Source organism: Lemur catta, chromosome 12 (assembly GCF_020740605.2).
Source record: "Lemur catta isolate mLemCat1 chromosome 12, mLemCat1.pri, whole genome shotgun sequence".
NCBI lineage: Eukaryota > Metazoa > Chordata > Mammalia > Primates > Lemuridae > Lemur > Lemur catta.
This window is the reverse complement of record NC_059139.1, coordinates 63833515-63856675: the sequence shown is the minus strand read 5'-3', so window position 1 is coordinate 63856675 and position 23161 is coordinate 63833515. Positions and strand designations below refer to the sequence as shown.

The 23161-nt window shown below is 37.1% G+C and overlaps 1 protein-coding gene across 15 annotated transcripts in view; it reads left to right on the top strand.

The window, feature by feature from the left end:
- The window catches only part of MCTP1 (multiple C2 and transmembrane domain containing 1), a 488669-nt gene that overhangs the window by 240898 nt on the left and 224610 nt on the right, over nt 1-23161 (top strand). The gene's annotated exons all lie outside the window — the stretch shown is intronic.

Genomic DNA, 23161 nt, shown 5'->3' with positions numbered 1-23161 from the left:
CCATACTAGAAAAAATATTTTCCTTGGGGCTTATAGTGTTTTATTAAAACAAAGTGATCCTCCTGTCTAACTTGTTACTTTTTGTTGTTTTCTGTGTGTGAGTTATATGTAATGCAATCCACGTTTTTAGAATTAAATTGTCATTATTAATTGTATTAGGTTGTTAAGTATGAAATGTCCAATTTCCTTAAGTACTAAGTTTGACAGTTAATATCTATGACAGTTCACTTTGATACTTGTTTTTATTGGGAAGGTACATCCTCATTCTTTCAAATGCATGATTTGGCTTGTGATTATCTTTCAAATTCTTTTTAGAGCAATTTTTGTGAAACCATGGATAAGTCAAAAATTCGTATTATTTTCAAATATGAGTTCCATTGTGGAACCAATGCTGCAGAGACAGCTCTAAATATCAATGAAGTATTTGGAAAGGATGTGCAGAGTACGTGGATGGTTTGGGAAGCTCCATTCTGGTGATTTTAGTCTTGAAAATGAGCCACGTGGGTGACCTGAGACCAAGGGGGTTAATGATGAGCTGAAAGCTGGAGTGGAAGCAAATCCATCTCAACCTATGTGCGAATTAGCAGCAAGGTTTGACATTAGTATTCCAAGAATATTGGACTGTTGGAAACAAATTGGCAAGGTAAATCAGCTGGATAGATGGGTTCTGCATGACTTAAACAAGTGTCAGAAAAGAAATCATCTCAAAGCTTGCCTATCTTTGCTGTCACGACATACAGGAGAACCATTTCTAAGCCACATTGTTACAAGTGATAAAAAATGGATTCTTTCTGACAAGTGTTTGGGCACAATGGTTGGATAAAGATGAAGTGCCAAAACACAGTTCAAAACCGTGTATTCATCACAAAGAGCTAATGGTATCCATTTGGTGGTCCAGTGCTGGTATTATCCACTACAGCTTCGTGAAACCTGGTCAATCGATTACAGCAGATGTCTACTTCAACCAATTGGATGAAGTGATAAAGATACTTGTGATTAAGCAGCCGAGATTGGTAAATAGAGATAGGCCAATCCTCTTGCCAGACAATGCTCTACCACATGTTGTACAAACAACGCTGCTCAAACTACAGAGGCTGGACTTGGAAATTCTCTGTCATCCACCATGTTTACCAGACCTTGCACCAACTGACTACCACTTCTTCAGGTTTTGGACCACTTCTTGCAAGGAAAAATATTCAATTCTCAACTAGCTGTGGAAAACACCTTTCACGATTTAATCGCCACTCGCTCTGCAGGCTTTTTCGCTGCTGGCATAAACAAGCTACCGTTAAGATGGCAAAACTGTGTCGATAGTTTAGGTGCATACTTTCATTAATTGTACTGCTTCTTGTTTGAGATATAATAAACTACACTTTTGATTTGATATCAGGCATTTCATATTTAATAAACTAATAGTAATAAGAATATCAACAAGTAAGATCTTCGTAAACCAACCACACGGTTTTGCTTCACGAGGCCCCAGGTTCAAAACTAGCCTAAGTTCAATACAACTCACACAGCAGTCAATGTGTTAAATATATTTTAATGATTAATGTTTGCTTCCAAATGTCATTTGATGTTATTAAATTAATATCAAGATAAGCAAGGTAATATTGACATCAGTAAGAGCAATAGTAGATTCAGAAAATATATTTTATTCTATATAATCTATAAATCTGAATTTGAGAGGATATAATAGAGACATAAAGATAAGAAGTATATAAATTCACACCCATTTTATATGCATTATTAACCTTGTCAAAATGTTTCAGGCCAGCTAGTCTTAAAACTTAGTAATTACTTTAAGTAACTTAAGAAGATAATGTATGTGCCCTTTTATAACTGGTCCTTTGAGTACATTCTGTTTTTCGGTTATTGGTATATTCCCTAATCAAAGAATGATAATTTGACATCAAACAAGGCCATCTTAAACTATTTTTCTCTAATTATTTATTCATTTGCTCTTTTCTTTGAACTCAAAAATCCCAAGTCCTTACTAAGGGCCTGTAGAGCCCCACGTGATCTGTTGTCCCACCAAACTTGTCTCCTACCACTCACCTTCCAGATCACCAGCTCCATCAACATTAGAGTTCTTCACTTGCTACTTTCTCTGTCTGGAATGTTCCTTCATCGCTTCAGGTCCCTTTTCCACTATCTCCTTATAAATAAGGCTTTCCCTCTGCACCCTATCCAAAATAGCAGACATCCCTGACCACCATGCCTTTACCCAACCTTCTGTTGTTCCATGCACTTGTCACCACATGACACTTCATACACTAATTTATTGGTTCATTGCCTATCTCCTTCCACTAGAATGAAAGCTCCTTGGGAGTAGGGACTTTGTCTTATGCACTGCTGAATCCTCTGACATCCAGTAAATATAGCTGATGGCATGAATGTATGTCAGAAAAGGAAAATTGTCCTAGCTGGAGAATTCAATCTGCAAACCAGCACAGCAGGAACCCTATCTTCCTTAACAATGTAATAGAATGTTAACGCCATTGGAAAAATATTAAGTTTGGCAGAATGGTAGAAGGCAAGAAAGAGTGGGTTTGTTGGGAAATATATAATTTAGGTTGGTTCATCATCTTTTATTAAACTTACCAATGTAGACCTCGGACTTTTTCCACACCCTGCCAGAGAGTTGAAGGGAATGAGAACAAGGACTCACACCACCTACTACTATACTATATCTGCCGTCTTTGCTTCTATCAGTGACGACACCCTTTAGCAGGATAATTGCAAGTTTTGAAGTCACTTGTCACATTAAACTCTTATTAACTGCTTTTAGCATAAGGGGTGAAGGTTTTTTTTTTTCATTGTTCCTCAAGTATTTTAGTTACATTGTAGGTGTTAACATTTTGCTTTGCTTATCTTTTATTACTTGCTTATAAAACTTATATAACCATTGACTATATCAAATAATATGATAATTGAAGAAAAGCCTTTAATTAATAATCTAGAACATGGAGGTAACTGCAATCAATCATTCCTTTTAAACCTGTATTTTAAAAATAAAAAATCTTTTAATTGCTGATTTGCAAAGGCATATCTTTTAAAAATTCTTTCATTGAAGAACATGGACAAGAAGATCAGTTTATGTTATCTTTCTTTTAATGGCTTCAGATATATAATTGTGCTAATGACTATGTTTTTAGAACTACATATGCCTGGAAGGGGTGCCTATGAATCAGGGACAAGCTATTTTCTTAAAGCTCTAAAGATTCAGAGGAGGCAGATTAGCTCTATAAACACATTTTATCACATACCTGTCCAAAACCAAAATATACTACATCACATAACATGTGTGTTCAACAAATATTGAATTTAATTTTGAAGTGCTGAGCTAGAAGCATTCAAGCTGCCTCTACATTCCATCTATGTGACCATCTGTCATCATATGTCACTGGGTTTTATAGTTGGAATTCTTATATTAGTGAAAGACTAGACAAAACCTCCTCCAATTCTAAGTCTTTTTGTTTTTATAGGATTATTCAGTTATCACTTAGTTTTGAAGGTAAGATATTCCTAAATGGGAAAACAAATAGTATGCGTAATATGACTTTTTTTCACTTTGTTGCTATTATTAAAATAGGTGAAACAACCAAAAGAATGGAAGTGATCTATCAAAAATATATCTGTAAATGCTGTTTTAAATGTTACTAAATTTTAATGCAAAGCTAAGGGCAATTCTTTTATAAGACCCTAGAACTATATTTTTAGTACTAAGTCTTTGTGAAGAATCATTATTTGAGTAAACTGTTGATCACTTGATGACATATTTTGCAAATTGGATTTTTAAAGTATTTTTAAAAACTATTAATGAAGTCTTTTCTTCAAGGACCTTAAATCTTACCTTTTCCTTGTTACTTGCACCAAACAATGTGAACATAGTATGTTTCAGCCTAATTTTTGTATGTATGAAGGTATATAACTAAACAGATAAACCCTGTATGTCAGTGATTTAACACAAAAGCTTATTTCTTGCTCTTATCATGGGCCCATGTGAGTCAGTGATGGAGGGTGGAGCCCCAGCTCTCCTCCACACAATCATTAAGGGGCCCTAGTTTTGTTTTCCATCTAGTCCTCAAAGTCTTCTCTCTTCAGTCTGTGGATGGGAAAGTACAGTAAGAGTCACACATGGGCCAGGCTTAAAATTGGCACCCACCATCTTTTGGGCTTGTATTAAATTGAGCAGAATGCAGCCACTTGGCCACTTCTAATTTGAAAGGAGGCTGGAAGCTATTGTCCAGCATGTGCCCAGGAAGAAAAGGAAAACATGAATATTGCCAAGCAGTGGCAGTCTTGGCTATAATCTACCTTCCAGTCACCAAATATCTGTTTCACTCTTCTTCCTGTAGATAGAAGACATTCACTTTTCTCCAAGGAAAATAAGCAAAGTCCCGTCTGATGACTGTATTTCAGCTTGAAGTCTAGGATCTCTGAATAGAAAGAATTCTCTCTCAGGTCGGAATGTGGTTCCTTGTAATCCTGGGAACTATGAATCTGCCAACCCACACATCCCACATGTGATGTTGGAAAGCCTGGGAGACATAGAGCCGTTACTTGTCAACAAAAATTCGGAATCCTATGGGCAGGCTTTCTGAAGGCCTCTTACCTGGAGGGTAGGGAAATTATTTGATTAGAACTCTACTATCAGGGAAGAATCTCCTTGTCCATTGTCCTCTTGGCAACTGGCTCCACCATCTGGGAAGTTTTTCCTCATTTATTATCCTACGTAGCCGTGTCTGAAATGGGTACTGAGGAGCTTGCCCTCCTTGGGTATCTTTCATATCCTGCTTCCGTCTGCTGCAAGATCAGGCATCTCAGCCAGCTGAGTTCTTTCTCTCAAAAACTCAGTAGGCTTCTATGTGCCAACTACCACACTCAATGTTCTTGCTTTAAAAAAAATATTTTATTGTGGTAAGGACATTTAACATCAGATCTACCCTGTTAAAAATTTTTTTAGGTGTACAGTATTGTTAACTATAGGAGAAATGTTGTACAGCAGATCTCAAGAACTTACTCATCTTGTATAATTGAGACTTTATGCCTGTTAATTAGAAATACCCCATTTTCCCCCACCCCCTGCCCCTGGCAGCCACCATTCTACTCTCTGATTACATGAGCTTGACTATTTTATCTCTCTCATATAGGTGGAATCATACAGTATTTATCCTTTTGTGACTGGTGTACAGTGTAATGTGCTCAAATTTCATCCATGTTGTCACATATTTTAGGATTTCATTCTTTTTTCGTCTGAATAATATTCTATTATATGTATGTACCACATTTTCTTTATTCACACATCCATCAATGAATATTTAGGTTGAAAATCTATTTGAAAAGTTGTATTAGTTAGGGTGCAAGCTAAGCTTCTGGTAACAAGAGACTTTTAATATAACTTTAAAGGTGGTATTTTCTTCCACATGAAGTCTCAGAGAGATCTAAGGCTGATGGAATGGTTCTGCTCTCATCACCGTGTGCCTTCCATCTCTGGTCCAAACCTGCTGCATCACTCTCCCCAGAAGACCCCGAAGATGCATAAGTCACTTCTGCTCACATCCTACCAGCAGGGGCCTGGTCACATGGCTATACCTGTTGCTTGGAGAATAAGAAATTCTCTGATGCCTTTACCTTGCTAAAACTCACAGACTCTATTACTAGAAGCAAAAAGAAGAAAATTGATGTTGGAGGTTCAGCAGAAGCCAAATTAGGATCAGAAGTGTCTGTGGTAAAAGTATAAGATGATATAAAAATACACTCACATTTGTGCAAAATCTCCTGAACGAGGAGAATCTTGGAATACTGACCCTGAGCAAGAGTCCTGGGCTGGCCTGGTCGCCCACAGCAGTGCTTGTCGATGCAGAATATGAAGTAAGACATAGTTCAAGAGGAATAAAGTGGCCTGATTTGTATATAATGGAGGTAACTCTGGCAGCATTTAGAGGATATGTTGAACGGAGGCAGGGAGACCAAGCAGAAGGCTCTTAGAATAATCTAGATAAGGAATGATGAAGTAATAATGGCAGAGATAGATTCAGAGATATTTTAAGAGTTAGAATCAAAGGACTTAAGAAAGTATATCAAGTAGGGTAGGCTAAACTGTTATTGCTAATGAAATTTTAATGATTAGAATCCACAGGACTTAGGAAACTTTATTCATTTGGGTTGGCTGAACTGTAAATATAGACTCCAAAATATTGAATGGTTCAAATGTAATAGAATTTTACTTTCGCCCATGTGATAGTCCAAGGCAAGTCCTTCTGGTCGGTGGATGGCTGTCTGCAATGATTTTGGAACTGACTCCTTCCACCTCAAATCACTTTTAACTTGCTGTATTTCAAGAACCACATTTTGTTCACTGGCATATATAGTAATGGAAATAATACAGTCATCAAGTTTATAACAACTCTAAATTGAATGGTATGAAGGAAAAGAAATGAATATATAAATACACGAATTATAGAAATATCCATTAGGGGGAAAGTATCTTTTGACCTTTAGTAGCATTCAGTTGGGAGTTTCGGATATTGAAATATTTCTATCAACTTTCACTAGTTTTCTACAGAAGATTTAACTTTATTTTGCCTAAATATTGATAACAATTTCTGAGACAGATAATCAAAAATAATGCTGTGTTCCATTTTTTAAAATACATTCATTATTTACCTAAGAAGGAGAAAAATATAATAAATTTTAGAAATAGTTTCTTCAAGTATATTAATAAAGGAGGTCTTGATCTTTGACATGTAATTTTTAGTTTCCTAGAAACCCCATTATGTGGAATGGCTCATTTTCTGTCAAGGGCATGAAAGAGAAGTGTCATCAGAGATTCTTAACTCTCCTCAGAGAAATTTGGGAAATCCCCTCATTTTAAGGATATATTAATAAAACTATAGATGAAAAAGATTAAATGACTTTGCTAAGATCATACTGGTTATAACAAGCAAAGCTGACTCTTTGGCCAATATTCTACAATATTCATAGGACTACTTGTGACTAGTGTTACAGATTCCAAAAAGAAGAAGATTCCAGAATCAGTAGAGTTAGCAACATTCAATGTAACCCACAGATGAAAGGGTGTGAAGACTGAGAAAAGGCTATTGAAATTGGTGAATTCTTTAAAGTTACTGGTGACACTCAAGGGCACAATTTTAGGAAAGTATTAGGATAGACGGGAAAAAAAGGATTGAAGAGGATATAATACTTTACATTATTTTTTTAAAAGGGGAGCTAAAGTCCCTTTTACAAATAATTTTTGATTTTTAAATATTTGATGTTTTTTGTTAGGATGGCTATATAAATGTGCTAACATGTTTTAGTAGAATTCCAGGGAATTCTGGATATATATGCCTTCTATATATAATGTATTCAGAGTGCCTTCTATTAATCCTCAAAGAAAGCTATTTACCTACTGCCGTCCTGTACTGCATTTTACCATTGTATTGTTTTTAATTCATCTATGTGCTGCATCATAGTAACTTCATTCACCCGAAATTTTAAATCATTCCCTATTAAGGAAAATAATATTAGTTTACTTTTATTTTATTATATGAAGCCATCTAGGATTATAAACCTCTTGCATTTGAATTTTAATGTATTTAGTTATTTAGCCCTATGAAATATTTCCATTGCAGGGCATTACAAGTCTCAAACAAAAGAAATTGAGGAAGAATAGGAGAGCTTACGGAAATAATTTTAGCAGACACATAAAATACCCTTTTTAAAGATTTTTCAATCATTAGTGCAAATAAGTCTGAGTATATTTTTTGAATTTCACTGTTTTTACAGCCTCTTTTAAATGTGAAGGACTTTATGGTAAGAAAAAAATTTCTGTGTTGCTTTTGGGCAACAAATGTAGCTAGCTCTAAATACTCGTAGAAAGATCAGATATCTTCAGGAAGATCCAGCTTAAATTGTAACCATCTTCCCAGTATTCATCTATCTCTTTCTTTCTTTCTTTTCTTTCTTCCTTCCTTTCTTCCTTCCTCCCTCCATTCTTTTCCTTTTCCCTTCCCTTCCCTTCCCTTCCCTTCCCTTTTTCTTCCCTTCCCTTTCTCTCTTTTTTCTTCTTCCTTCTCCTTTTCCTTCTTATAATACAGAGACTGAGTTACAATTTGGCATTGTTTTTGATTAGGACTTAGTTGTAGGTCCCCAAAATGTGAGTAGCAGTTTCTTTTCATTACATACCAGCTTTGGCATAGATTGATTTAAACTTGTTAACTAGGATGTTCATTTATTCTGAGAATGAAAATCAAGAGAATCATTGTTAGATGGCATTTTGCATCCTTAAAACAATTTTAAAGGAAGAGAGGCTGCCATCTAGTGTCTGCTGGGTTTATTGCTACATAGAAGTGGACCTGTTCAGACCAAGTTTAGTTCTGTGTTGAACTTCAATTACATAAAGGCTAAATTAAACAATTACACCAAATGTTGAAGTGTTCATCAGTGTCCTAACTCCAAATAAATAAATAAATAAATAAAACATAGCATTGGAGATATGCATTCTTTTACTACATGAGAAAACATTATAGGAACCATCTAATTGCTCTTTTTTAAATAACTGAATCCTGAAATTCAGAAACAAACAATTGATATATTCCCTATGTCTAGACTACTTTAGAACTTTTTTTTTTCAGGTGCATATCTTAGCATCTAGAACTTTTAAATCATGAGATTTATGTTTATAAAATAAAATAATGATTTAAAAACACATTCTGAAGTTAAGGCCCTCTGACAAAATGAATAAGGGAAAGATTGCTCTGAATATGACATAATAACATAAAATCTGAATTCTATTGTAGAGCTAACACTTCCTAGATTCAACTCTCCTATTTTTTGCCCTGTTTTCATATTTCATCATCAGCATAAAAAGTATTTCAATGAAGATAATGGCCTAGCATATGTTACTAGAAAATGGAAACCACAAATTATGCCTTACAGTTGCCCTGAGCTTTGGTTTCAATAGCAGGACCACAGGCCTCGCAACAATTTGATGAGTATTAGTGCCATCTTGTGGGTACATGCAATATTGCAACAAAACAGCACTAGCGTGAATTTTTTGGTTTTTGGAACCAACGAACTAAATCTTTTTTTGTATACTATATTACTACATTTATTAAAGGTTAACCACATACTAATGGCTTGGATTTACTGGGAATTCTATTACAATAAAATGACTTAAATTCACTGAAAAGTTAATTACAATAAAATAACTTCCCAAACATGTGAAACCTCCTTATTATGAAGTAGTATGAGGTAGGTTTTCACAAAGAGAGATCCAAGGATTATTAGTCCTAAAAGTTTCACTCAATAAAAGTGGGCCCTACGGCCAAAGATGCCTGGCAAATGCTACATGGCGTTCCCCCTTCTTGGAGAGTCATAGTGAATGTTCACTTATTTAAAGGATAGAGAAAATGAAGCTGTTTAAGTTTCTACCAAACCTGTGTTTTCCAAGTATGCTTGCCCACATAGAACTCCTTTTTACAAAAATCAAATAATAGCTATTATATCACCAGGTAATATCTTGCTTAAATAAACTTGGTAAAAAAAACACTTTCAAACATAGAAGATTAGAGCATTAGTTATAAATCTTTCACTGAACCTACATTGAAAGAACAATGTCTCCAGTTAGGCATGTTGGAGTCACAACAAGCTGAAGGTCTCAAACTATTAAGGATTCTCAATCACTAAAGTTTCCCTAGGTTAAGAACTTGAAACTGATTAGAAACTTCTTAGAGAAACTTGGCTATTAAAATGGTTAAATTTTAATAATGGCACCTAGAGGCCTCTAAGTGATGGTTGGAAAGAGAGAAATGTAGTAAATTTTACCTATAAAGTCAAAACAAAGCAGAGAAAATTAGATGCCTGGCTTGCCATGAGCATACATCTGCATCTGCTTTTCCTGTAGTTATGAAATTTGGTGACATATTTCCCATCTCCAAACCAGCCCCCTCTGTGACCAAAGCCACACATTTATAGAATATTGGACCATCATAATGTGTTTTCAGAGACCCTAAAAAAAAAGCCTCTTTCTCTCCCTGACAACAGTCCCTGACATCTTTGTGTCTGTTGCAGACTCAAAAATGTGTTAACTCTTAGACCTACTCTTGTTAGCTGGAATTTTACTTCTTTAGGTCACTGGATATTTACTGTCTCAAATGGCATCAAGGATATGACACAAATTATGAAAAGTGTTCTATTTGGAGGCAATCTAGTGTAGCAGTTAAGTTCAATTCCAGCAGACTAGCTGTGCAACTTCAGGGAATTCACACACCTGTTTCATGCTGCAGTTTCTTCAACTGTAAACTCAGCAGAGCTCATCTCATAGGCTTGTTACGTGGTATGTTATATCTGATATAGTAAGTGTTTAATAAATCCTAGCTGTAGTGATCTAAGTTCCCTTTTATAATGTAAGTGATGTCATCAAGAACTAGTGGACCACCTGGCAGGATTCTAAGACCCAGCTGTACCTAACCCTCAGGAGATCTTACCAGTTAACCTATACAGTGGTTGAAGAAAATGTTTCTGGGTAAGAGCAAGCAACAAATTTCTTCGCAAAAAGATTTACTTTTGTGTATCTAGGTCTCTGTGCTACATTACTGGAATTATATCAGTATTTGTATATAATAGCTAAACTAAATGGAGTTGGATACTAATAGCAATAACTGCTGAGAAACCCAACAAGGCCGGGTTTTCTGAGATCACTTTTCTTATAACAAGATTATTCACAGTTTTGGGGGAACAAAGAAATAGAGCATGGTAACAACACCTTGAAATGGGTGAATGTTTTGTGATGATGTACAAGAAAAAGCACTAGCTGAACTGGCCTCTAGATTTGAGACAGATCCTGCCACATTCTTACCAATAATATGACCTGGTTTTCTCATCTGTAAAACAGAGGCAATAGTAGACTTCCTGAGACATGGTAGTGATTAAATAAATTATAATTGTGAGAGTTTTATAGACCAGAATAAGTTACTTGTCAATGTTAGTATTATTTACAGTATCCAAATGGACCTAACAGACGTATACAGAACATTTCATCCAACAGCAGAAGAATACACATTATTCCCAAGCACACACAAAACTGCCTCCAGGATACCAGGATAAATCATATGTTAGGCCACAAAACAAGTCTTAACAAATTTAAGAAGATTGAAATCATATCTATCTTTTCTGACCACAATGGCATGAAAATAAAAATCAACAACAGAAGTATAACCAGTATGGAACTGGCATACAAACAGACACATAGACCAATGGAACAGAATAGAGGGTCTAGAAATAAATTCACCATATATGGCCAAATAATTTTTGAGAAATATGCTGAGAACACACATGGGAGGAAAAAATTCTCTTCAATAAATGGTGCTGGGAAAACTGGATGTCCATATGTATAAGAATGAGATTTGACCCTATCTCACACCATATACAAATATCAATTCAAAATAGATTAAAGACTTAAATATAAGACATGAAACTGAAAAACTACCAGAGTGAAACAGAACAAACATTCTTCGACATAGGTCTTGGCAATGATTTTTGGGGTGTGACACCAAAATCATAGGCAACAAAATAAAAAATAGACAAATGGGAATATATTAAACTAAAGAGATTTGCACAGCAAAAAAAGCCAAAAAATCAACAAAATGAAAATGCAATCTATGCAGTGGGAGAAAATATTTGCCCACCACACATCTGATAAGAAGCTGATATCTAAAATATATAAGGAATTACTATGACTCAATAGGAAAAAAAAAACCCAAACAAACAAAAAAACCTTCTTTTTTCCGGTTTGTTTGTTTTTGTTTTCTGAGACAAGGTCTCACTCTGTTGCTGAGGCTAGAGTGCACTGGCTTCATTATAGCTCACTGCAACCTCGAATGCCTGGGCTCAAGTGATCCTCCTTTGTCAGCCTCCCGAATAGCTGGGATTATAGATGTGCACCACAATGCCTGGTTAATTTTTCTATTTTTTTGCAGAGATGGGGTCTTGCTATGTTGCTCAGGCTGGTCTTGAACTCCTGGCCACAAGCAATCCTCCCACTTTGGCTTCGCAAAGTGCTAGGATTACAGGCATGAGCCACCATGTGCAGCCACAACTCAATTTTTAAAAATAAGCAAAGGACCTGAATAGACATTTTTCCAGAGAAGACATATAAATAGCTAACAAGCATATGAAAATTCCTCATCATCACTGATTATCAGCAAAATGTAAATTAAAATCACACTGAAGTATCACCTCACACCTGTTAGTCTGGCTGTTATTAAAAAAAGGATCTAGAAAAGATATTAGCACTCTCATGTTTATTGAAACATTATTCACAGTAGCCAAAATATGGAAACAACCTAAATGTCTACCAATGGATGAATGGTTTGAAAGTATATGTCCCCCCAAAATTCATATGTTGGAACCTGAGACCCAATGTGATAGTTTTATGAGGTGGGGGCTTTAGTAGGTGATTAAGTTAAAGTACTCTGTTCTCATGAATGGGATTAATAATACCCTTATAATGGGTTTGAGAGGACTAGCTATGGCCATTTGTCCTATGCCTTCCACCATGTAGGACATAGCAACAAGGTGCCATCTTGGAAACAGGTAGCAATCCTTCACCAGACATCAAGATTGCCAGCACCTTGATCTTGGCTTTCCAGTCTCTAGAACTGTAAGAAATAAACTTACGTTGTTTACAGATTACCCAGTCTAAGGTTTTTTTTATAGCAGCCCAGAACAGACTAAGAAAAATGGATACAGAAAATGTGGTATATATATATAATGCAATATTATTCAGCCTTTAAAAAGAAGGAAATCCTGCCATGTGCAACAACATGGGTGATCCTGGAGGACTTTATGCTAAATGAATAAGGCAAGCACAGAAAGACAAATACTACATGATCTCATTTATGCATGAGATATAAAAGAGTCAAAATCAAAGAAGCCAAAGAGTAGAATGGTAGTTACCATGGGCTGAGGGGTTCCAAGGTTGGGAGTAGGGGAGATTGGCAAGATGTTGGTCAAAGGATACAAAATTTCAGTTATATGGGAGGAATAAGTTCAAGAAATCTGTTGTACAACATGGTGACTATAGTTAATAACAATATATTAGATACAGGAAAATTGCTGAGAGATTTTTAAGTGTTTTCACCACAAATAAGCACATGAAGTAATACATGTTAATTAGTTTAATTAGCCATTCCACAGTGTATACATAGTTTAAAACATCATGTTATACACCATAAGTATATATAATTTTTATTTGTCAATTAAAAATAAAGAAGAAGAAAGAAGGAAATCCTGTCATTTGCAACATACGGATAGACCTGGAGGACATTATGCTAAGTAACATAAGCTAAACATAGAAAGACAAATTCTGAATTATCTCACTTATATGTGGAATATAAAATATTCAGATTCACAAAAGCAGAGAGTAGGATGGTGATTGCCAAGGCCTGGGATGGGGGAAGTAGAGAGATGATGGTTAAAGGATACAAACTTTCAATTATGCAAAATAAATAAGTTCTAGAGATCTGCACAGCACAGTGCCTATAGCTAATAATACTATATTGTATTCTAAGCATTTTCTAAAACGGTAGATATTTTCTTAAATACTATTACCATAAAATAATAATAATAGGGAAGGAGGAAACTTTGGAAGGTGATAGATATGTCTATGGTCTTGATAGTGGTGATGGTTTCACCATGTTTACTTATTTGTTGAGTTTTATACATTAAATAAATAAAGCTTTTTACATGTTAATCATACCTCAATAAAGTGGTTTAAAAATTATTAAGCATAATTAGCTGATGCTAAAAACAAAACAAAAAACAAAAATAAACTTACTGAGTGCCTACTCTGCCCCCCAAACACTGTGCCATGTACTACAGTAGAATGCTGGTCTTCAGGGGGCTGCATTCAGTGGGGTAAAAACATACAATAAACAGGTAGGCATACATACTACAAATGTATACATACAAATATAACTCATATAATGATTAGTGCTACTAGGAAAAGAATATATGTCAATGGAAATAGCAGGGAGACCTAATTCAATGGGGAGGTTGGGGAAGGTATCCCTGTGAAAATTATATTTAAATTGAGACCTGGAAGATGAGAAAGTATCAACCAGGCAAAAGGGGAAGAGAAGGAGGATCTTTTCAAGCAAAGATACTAACTAGCATATACAAAAACTAGAAGCAGAAAATAACTTCCACTAGTAAGTGAGCTGGAACATAGTAAGGGGCCCAAGATGAAGTTGGAGAAGTGGCAAGTCCTATAAACCACATTACAGATTTTGGATTTTATCGTAGGTGTGCCATGGGTCTGAATATTTGTGTCCCCTCAAAATTCATATGTTGAAACCTAATCCCCAATGTGGTGGTATAATATTAAGAAGTGGGGCCTTTGGGGCGGTAACTAGGTCATGAGGGTAGAGCCCTCATGGGCAGAATTAGTGTCCTTATAACAGAGGCCCCAGAGAGCGCCTTGCACCTTCCCCACTTGAGGATGCAGTAAGAAGGTGCCATCTATGAACCAAAGTGGGCCCTCACCAAACACCAAATCTGATGGTGCCTTGGTCTTGGACTTCTTAGCCTTTAGAACTGTAAGAAATTTCTATTTATATGCTACTGAGTTTAGTGTATTTTGTTAGAACACCCCGAGCGAACTAAGACAAGATGTAATTGAAAGTTGTTGAGATGTGTTAAGCAAAGAAGTAGAAGATTAAATTTGTGGTTTTAAAATGTCAATCTGGCTGCTATATAGAGAATCAATGGAAGGGGCCACAGTGGATATGGAAAGCCCAGTTAGGAGGCTATTATAGTACAGGGAAGAAATCATGGTCGCTTAACTAGAATGGGAGCAGAGAAGATAGATCCAAGTATATTTTGAAGGAGAATTGATCAGACTTGGTAGTACCCTAGATACAAAGTGTGAAGAAAAGGAGGCATTAAGATTAATTTCAGGGTTCTTCCTTGAACAGTGGTCAAATAATGGAGCCATTAACTGAGACAGCAAAGCCTAAAGGGGAAGTAGGCAGAGCAGAAGAGAAGATCAAGAATTAAGTTTTGCACATGTTAACAGAGGGATGTCTAGTTCCGAAGTGGAGGTTTCATAAGGCAGCAGGAAAAGTTCTGGACTGTAGATGTAATTGGTCATCAGCATATGATTGGAATTTAAAGCCATGGGAATGGATGGTAGAGGTTTTAAGAAAACATGAAATGCATGAAGAGAATACTTGCCAAGTGAGAGCTGGGAAAGAATAGAAGAGTGGCCAAAGAAGAGGTCAGGGCCATGAAGTAGAAGGCAGAAGGAGGGAGTGGTCAATAGTGTTGAGTGTGCAGACAGGTCATGGGTAACATGAGTTCATAACATGGAGGCCATGGTGACCTTGGGAAGACCTTCTCAGAGAATGAATGGAAGCAGAAGCTTCAATGAAATGGCTTAAAGGGTAAAGAGAGATAAAAAGATATAAAATTTGAAATGGACATGTATAGAAAACACTTGAGAAGTTTCGCAGACATTCAAAACGAGTAGTACCTGGAGGGCAGGGTAGTTTAGGGTAAGGGATCATGGAGCATGTTTGAATGCTGAGGAAGAGCTGCTAGTCAAGAAGTAGAAGTTGAAGGTGATAGAGAAAACACCGAGCTAGCTGAGCAGCTGAGATAGGGTGGGATGCAGAGCACATGTGGAAGGGATGCAGTGGCTTAGCAAGGGAAGCCACAAGCTCTGTAATGTGCTTCTAGCCTCTCCTTCCTGCTGCTGCCATCAGAGAAGAATCTGCAAAGATGACCATCTTTGAAGTGGCCCATAGAGTGGTGTCCAGGGACATAAATGTTGCCCTGTTCCCTTTTACTGTGCCCCTGAAGAACGGGACATAGACAGAAGTTATAACACTTGCCCTTTTATAAAAATGACAAAGAAAAAGGTGGGTGCAGAAAGATGAAGGTGTTGACTTTGTTTTATAATGAAATATGAGGCAAGTGTTTATTAGTATTATTACTGTTATTATTATATATTCTCTTAAGTAGTATTAACAGCTAACATTTATTGGGTGCTTACCATATACCATGCACAAAGGCTCTACTCTAAGTACTTTATATAAATTGATCTATTTAATTCTTGCAAAACCCTCTAAGGGTTTTGTTTATGTAATTTCTATATTACTAATGCACAGAGCATTTAAATAACTTTATCAGCTAGTAAACAGAAGAGTCTAAATTTTAACCCAGCCCATCTGGCTCCAAATATATGTTCTATTTTTTATGATAGATTAATTAATTTCTAGTTGCTGGAGGTAGGCACTGAGTAGTAATCATTTTACTAAAATTCCATTTTTAAAAAACATAGCCAATCATAAAAATAAGACTTGAACACTTGTTTTTTAAATTCCAATTGTTACAGAAAATGACACAGTTTCTGCATTCATTCACTGGACTATTGGCAGAGATGAGGCAAAGATAGAGGCAAAGTCCTGGGTCAAAGCTGGGGTAGAAGGTAGAGATGAGGCATCTCTTGTTTCAGGTGTGGAATCTGGTAGTCTAAGAAAAACTTCAGCTCTTATTATAAATAGGGGAATGGACTCATCTGGGGTGTGTGCAGGGCCAGAGCCTGACACTCAAACAGCGTGAGAACTACCAGGGCAGGGAACAGACCCAGAATTACAGAAAGCATCCAAGACTGCAGAAAATGAAGGCTGGGGCAAGTAAACAGCACAATAATGCATCAGCAGTCATGCATGAAATCTGAATAAAATTGGGTATAAGGAACAAGGAACTTAAGCCAACTTTTCTGTGACAGCCCTAATCTTTAAACAGTTCTTAACAGAAACAAGAACTAATCCAAATATAGGCACCAAATCGTTGGGAACACCTGATTGGGATCACCTTGACTTCAGAGCTGCTGTGCTTAAAGTCTGACAGCAAAGCTCCAGGCAGCCCCATATGGGCACTGTTGGGTGAGGCTTTGCCAGAGCCCCTCTGACTCTCCTGTGTCTGCATTTTTGGCTAAACCGGCTTATTTGATATAATTGGTCTTCCTTCCTTCCTTCTTTGCTTCCTTCCTTCCTTCCTTTTATTCCCTCCCTTCTTTCACTCCCTTCCTTCCCTCCTCTTCATTATTCCATTTTTTCTGTCATTTCTTTCATTTGTCTGTCTTTTCCTCCACCCCCCCTTTTTTAAAGCACAGGATTGGTCACACTCCTACAGCAGTGACATTGTATTATTGGCCTAGGCGAGACCCCTCCACCGCTTTTATTTATCCTCCTTCATATGATATTTCCCATTTCAGGTTCCTTGGGCTCACATACATGACTACACTATATACTTGATATGTTCTCTTGAGTTGTACACATCCCTGTAGAATATAAACTCTTTTTGTGTGATTGGGTTTTTTATTTACCTATATGATGTCTTACAGATATTGTTTCTTGTATTTATTACTCATCACTTTGTTTTTGAGATGGATTGAGGATGCTGTTAAGCAAATTCCTTGTTTCTAACTGCTTGCTAGTATTCCATGTATGTGTCTATCGCATTTTATCTTTCCCCTCCTGTGTGATAGACAGCTATGTAGCTATAGCCACAAATAATGTTGCAGTACATATCTTCAGATATAGTCCCTTAGAGACCAACACAAAAATTACCTGGAATAAATACTTATGCTGGGTCATAAGGCATGCACATAATTTCACAAGAAATGGGCAGGTTGCTTTTTTTTTTTTTTTTTTTTGAGACAGAGTCTTGCTTTGTTGCCCAGGCTAGAGTGAGTGCCGTGGCATCAGCCTAGCTCACAGCAACCTCAAACTCCTGGGCTTAAACAATCCTACTGCCTCAGCCTCCTGAGTAGCTGGGACTACAGGCATGCGCCACCATGCCCGGCTAATTTTTTCTATATATATATATTTTAGTTGGCCAGATAATTTTTCTATTTTTAGTAGAGACAGGGTCTTGCTCTTGCTGAGGCTGGTCTCGAACTCCTGAGCTCAAGCAATCCACCCACCTCGGCCTCCCAGAGTGCTAGGATTACAGGCGTGAGCCACCGCGCCCGGCCTGCTTTCTGAAATTGCTAAAACATTCTGTCCTTCCATCAGTAGAATGCAAGGTTTCCAATCTGCCCACATCATCACCAACACTAGATATTACCCACTGTGTCACTAAAAAAAGATCTTAGCTGCAATCAGAACCCACTCTAGAAAAAAATGAATGTACTCAAGAAAATCAGTGTATGGCATCTCTAGGAGGGCCAGCAAATTAGGCTACAAGCCTAATGTGTTTGTCAACTCATAGCACAATTGTGTTGCCTATTTAATCACAAAATCTCAGTTGCGTCCAACAATAAGCATGTATTTTTTGCTTATAAGTTGATGGATTGGCTTAGTGGCTCTGCTGCAGGCTGAGGTGGTGGAGTGTTTGCTTCACACATCTTATATCCTTCTCCCTGGGACCAGTGAGCTGGCAGGTATGTTTTTCTCATGGCAATAGGAGAAGCAATAAGAGGGATCATGCCCACTTTACGAGCACATTTCAAGCCTCTGTCTACTAAACTCAGGACTTTGTCTACTTAAATCTTGGGCCAAAGTAAGTCATATAGTCGAGTGCAAAGTCTGCCCATAGCAGGAGGGATTACCAAGACATTGGATACAGGGAGGTGTTAGAATTGGAACCAATAATGGTATCTACCTCAGCTAGGTAGACAAGAGCAATATGCAGCCACTCTACCCGACTGTTCTTACATGTGTTAAAGAGAAAACTTACACAGACAATCGTTAAAAACAGCAAGGAAGGCTTTATTGAAGACTATTGCAATAGGGGAGAGAGAATGAACTCAATTCTACTGAAACAAAAGGTGGGAGCGTTTTTAAGCACTGGGGTGAGCTACAGGATATTTACAGGTGGTTTCTTACAGGGGGGAGAGGTTGTTCAGTCTGTGTTTGTTAAATAACACTGATCTAAGTTAGGTTTCTACCCTCCCACAGAGACTGGGAGACAGGGACCCTATCTTTCTTGATCACATTTCAAATAGATGGCTTCCTGGTCTTTGAGAAAGATGTCCCTGGATTGTTAAATTAGCAAGAGACAGGGATACAATTTACATCTCAAAAGGGCACAGGAAAAATTTACAATTGCAAGTTTTCTAAGGTAAATGCTCTAAGAAAAGGGAGGTCAGGGACCTATAGTGAGGAATAAAACTATGTCAAGTTTCTTCAAGCTGAGGGGAACATTAAGGCCATCTCAGTGCATAAGAACCACACAGTAGGAACTACGGTTTCCACTGCAGATGCTGAGCACAGAACAATGGACTTCCACAACTGCCACTTCTGAAAGTCCTTGTTTTTGCCCAGCCTCTTCCTCCGCTGTTCCTTCCTCACATTGCTCTCTTCCATGTCTAAGAGCAGCAACTTTTATTTCCCAAAGAATGATTTTAATGATATTTCCCATCCCACGTGCTCTTCTTAGAATGTGACCCTCACGTTCCTCACATTAAGTGGTGGGGTTTATGTCTGTCTGTTCAACCTGACCAGGTCTTTGTATAATAACTTCCTTGATAAATAAAGTATAGTGATCATTAAACAGTCATGCACTTCCACCTTGCGATTCTTGAGCTTGGAATCCGGCTGCCATGCTGGAAGGAAGCCATACTAGCCTACACAGGAAGACCGTGCGGAGTGGCCACATGTAGGTATTTAGCCAACAGCCCAGCTGAGCTATCAGCCTACAGCCAGCATACAAGTGCATTCAGGTGATTCCAATTTCTAACCATGTGAGTCTTCCCAGTTGAGGCCCCAGACCTCCTGGAGCAGAGACAAGCCAACTCCACCACACCCTGTCTGAATTCCTGTACCACAGAACCCCTGAACATAATAAAATAGCTGTTTCACACCACCGAGTTTCAGGGTGGTTTGTTACGCAGCAGCCGTAACTGGAACACCAAGCCTGACATTGGTGAGTGCAAACTGATCACTAGCTGCAAGGAAGCCTGGAAGACCAAGCACTGGCTTCAACTTCCAGGAGGCAGGAAAGCTATTCAAAATATGTAAGCTGGCCTACAAAGTGATATATAGGTTTACAACAACTGACTTTCTAATTTTTGTGCTTCCAATCAGTGAACTCATTGTTTTAGTTATTTGTATTTTTCTGATTACTACTGTTTTTGATAATTTCTTCAATTACTTGTTTGTTATTTGGGCTTTCCTTCTTGTGAATTGACTGCTCATAAAATTTAACTATTTCCCTGTTTGGGTTTCCTATCTGATTTTCAAAAGTTCATATGTACTCAATATATTAATCTCCTGTCTGTTCAGGCACTGAAAATATTTCCAGCATGGCATCTGTTGGTTAACTTTTTTCCACAGTATCCTTAGTTTAACAGAAATTCGTAACTGTATATAGATATCTCTCTCTTTCTCTTTCTCTCTCTCTCTCTCTGGATTATGTTTTGTGCTCTCAAGTTTTTGCTTATTTAAGAAATCTTTCCCTCCATTTTGAATCCTATATGTTCTATTGGCTTTATATATTCACAATTCACATCCAGCTATTTGAGTTGTCAAGAGTCCATCTTTGCATATGGCACCAGGTGGGGGTATGGCTTCACCTTAGTCCATATAATCAGTCAAGTTTCCTAGAACCATCTACTTAACAGTTCATCTTTTTTCCATTTTTTTGGTTGTAAACTTTATCAAATAGAATGTTCCCATTAGCCTATTTTTGAGGTTTCTAAGGAATCTAGACCACTCACCTATTTATTCTTGTACTCACACCATGTTGTTTTTATTTTGGGGGGTCCATTTCAGTTTTGCTGCCATCTGTCTCCTATAAGTCTTAAGTTTCTCTTGGAACCATTTGCTCTGATTCCAAAGTACTCTAAAAAGAACAATTTTTTATAGGCTTTCTGAAGTTTCTTTTTTTATATTTCAGCATATTACAGGGGTACAAATGTTTAAGTCAATATATTACCTTTGCCCTACCCGAGTCAGAGCTTCAAGCGTGTCCATCCCGCAGATAGTGCACACTGCACCCATTAGGTGTGAATATACCCATCCCCTCCTCATCCCTCCCACCTGCCTGACAGCCAATGAATGTTATTACTGTATGTGCACATAAGTGTTGATTGATTTGTGCCAATTTAATGGTGAGTACATGTGGGGCTTATTTTACCATTCTTGTGATATTTCACTTAGTAGAATGGGCTCCAACTCTATCCAGAATAATACAAGAGGTGCTGTATCACCATTGTTTTTTTATGGCTGAATAGAACTCTATGGTATATACATATACCACATTTTATTAATCCACTCGTGTATTGATGGGCACTTGGGTTGTTTCCACATCTTTGCAATTGTGAATTATGCTGCTATAAACATTCTAGTGCAGATGTCTTTTTTTATAGAATGTCTTTTTTTCCTTTGGGTAGATGCCCAGTAATGGGATTGCTGGATCAGATGGTAGTTCTACTTGTAGCTCTTTGAGGTATCTCCATATTCCTTTCCACAGAGGTTGCACTAGTTTGCAGTCCCTCCAACAGTGTATGAGTGTTCCTATCTCTCTACATCCACAGCAACATTTATTCTTTTGGGACTTTTTGATAAAGCCTACTCTCACTGGAGATAATTGATATCTCATTGTGGTTTTGATTTGCACTTCCCTGATGATTAAAGATATTGGGCATTTTTTTATGTTTGTTGGCCATTAATCTGTCTTCTTTTGAAAAGTTTCTGTTCATCTCATTTGCCCACTTTTTTATGGGGTTGTTTGCTTTTTTTCTTGCTGATTTTCCTGAGTTCTATATAGATTCTAGTTATCAGCCTTTGATCAGATGTGTAGCATGTGACTATTTTCTCTCATTCTGTAGGTTGTCTGTTTGCTCTCATGATAGTTTCCTTGGCTGTGCAGAAGCTTTTTAATTTGATCAGGTCCCATTTATTTGCTTTTGATGTGATTGCCTTTGGGGTCTTCTTCATAAATTCTTTCTCTTGGCCAATGTCTATAAGAGTTTTTCCAACATTTTGTTCTAGAATTCTTATAGTTTCATGGCTTAGGTTTAAGTCTGTTATCCACCATGAGTTGATTTTTGTGAGAGGTGAGAGGTGTGGATCCTATTTCAGTCTTCTACATGTGGCTATCCAATTTTCTCAGCACCATTTATGGAATAAGGATTCTTTTCCCCAGCGTATGTTTTTGTCTTCTTTGTCAAAGATTAGATAGCTACATGAAGATGATTTTATATCTGTGTTCTCAGTTCTGTTCCATTGATCTATGTCTCTGTTCTTTTGCCAGTACCATGCTGTTTTAGATACTATAGGCTTGTAGTATAACTTGAAGTCTGGTAAATTGATGCCTCCCAATTTGTTCTTTTTGCTTAATATTGCTTTTGCTATACAGGATCGGTTCCATATGAAGCGTAGAATTATTTTTTTCTAGATCTGCAAAAAATGATGTTGGTATTTTAATAGGGATTACATTGAATCTGTAGATCACTTTGGGTAGTATACACATTTTAATAATGTTGATTCTGAGGACTCATGAGTATGGTATGGTTTTCCACCTGTTTATGTCCTCTGCTATTTCCTTCCTCAGTGTTTCGTAGTTCTCCCTGTAGAGGTCTTTTACCTACTTAAATATATTCCTAGGTATTTTATTTTCTTTGTTGCCATTGTGAAGGGTATTGAGTCTTTGATTTGGTTCTCAGTTTGACTGTTGTTGGCATATAGGAATGCTATTGATTTCTGTACATTGATTTTGTAACCTGAGACTTTGCTGAATTTGTTTATCAATTCCAGTAGTCTCATGGCAGAATCTTTGGGGTTTTCTAGATATAAGATAATATCGTCAGCAAAGAGCAATAGTTTGACCTCTTCTGCCCCCATTTGGATGCCCTTCATTTCTTTCTCTTGTCTGAGTGCTCTGGCTAGGACTTCTAGCACTATGTGGAATAGAAGTGGTGATTGAGAGTGACCTTGTCTGGTTCCAGTTCTAAGTGGGAATGCTTTCAATTGTTCCCTGTTCAGTAAAATGTTGGCTGTGGGTTTGTGATATATAGCTTGTATCATTTTTAGGTAAGTCCCATCTATGCCTATTTTGTTAAACATTCTAATAAAAAAAAAGTGCTGAATTTTGTCAAATGCTTTTTCTGTGTCTATTGAAAGGATCGTATGGTCTTTAT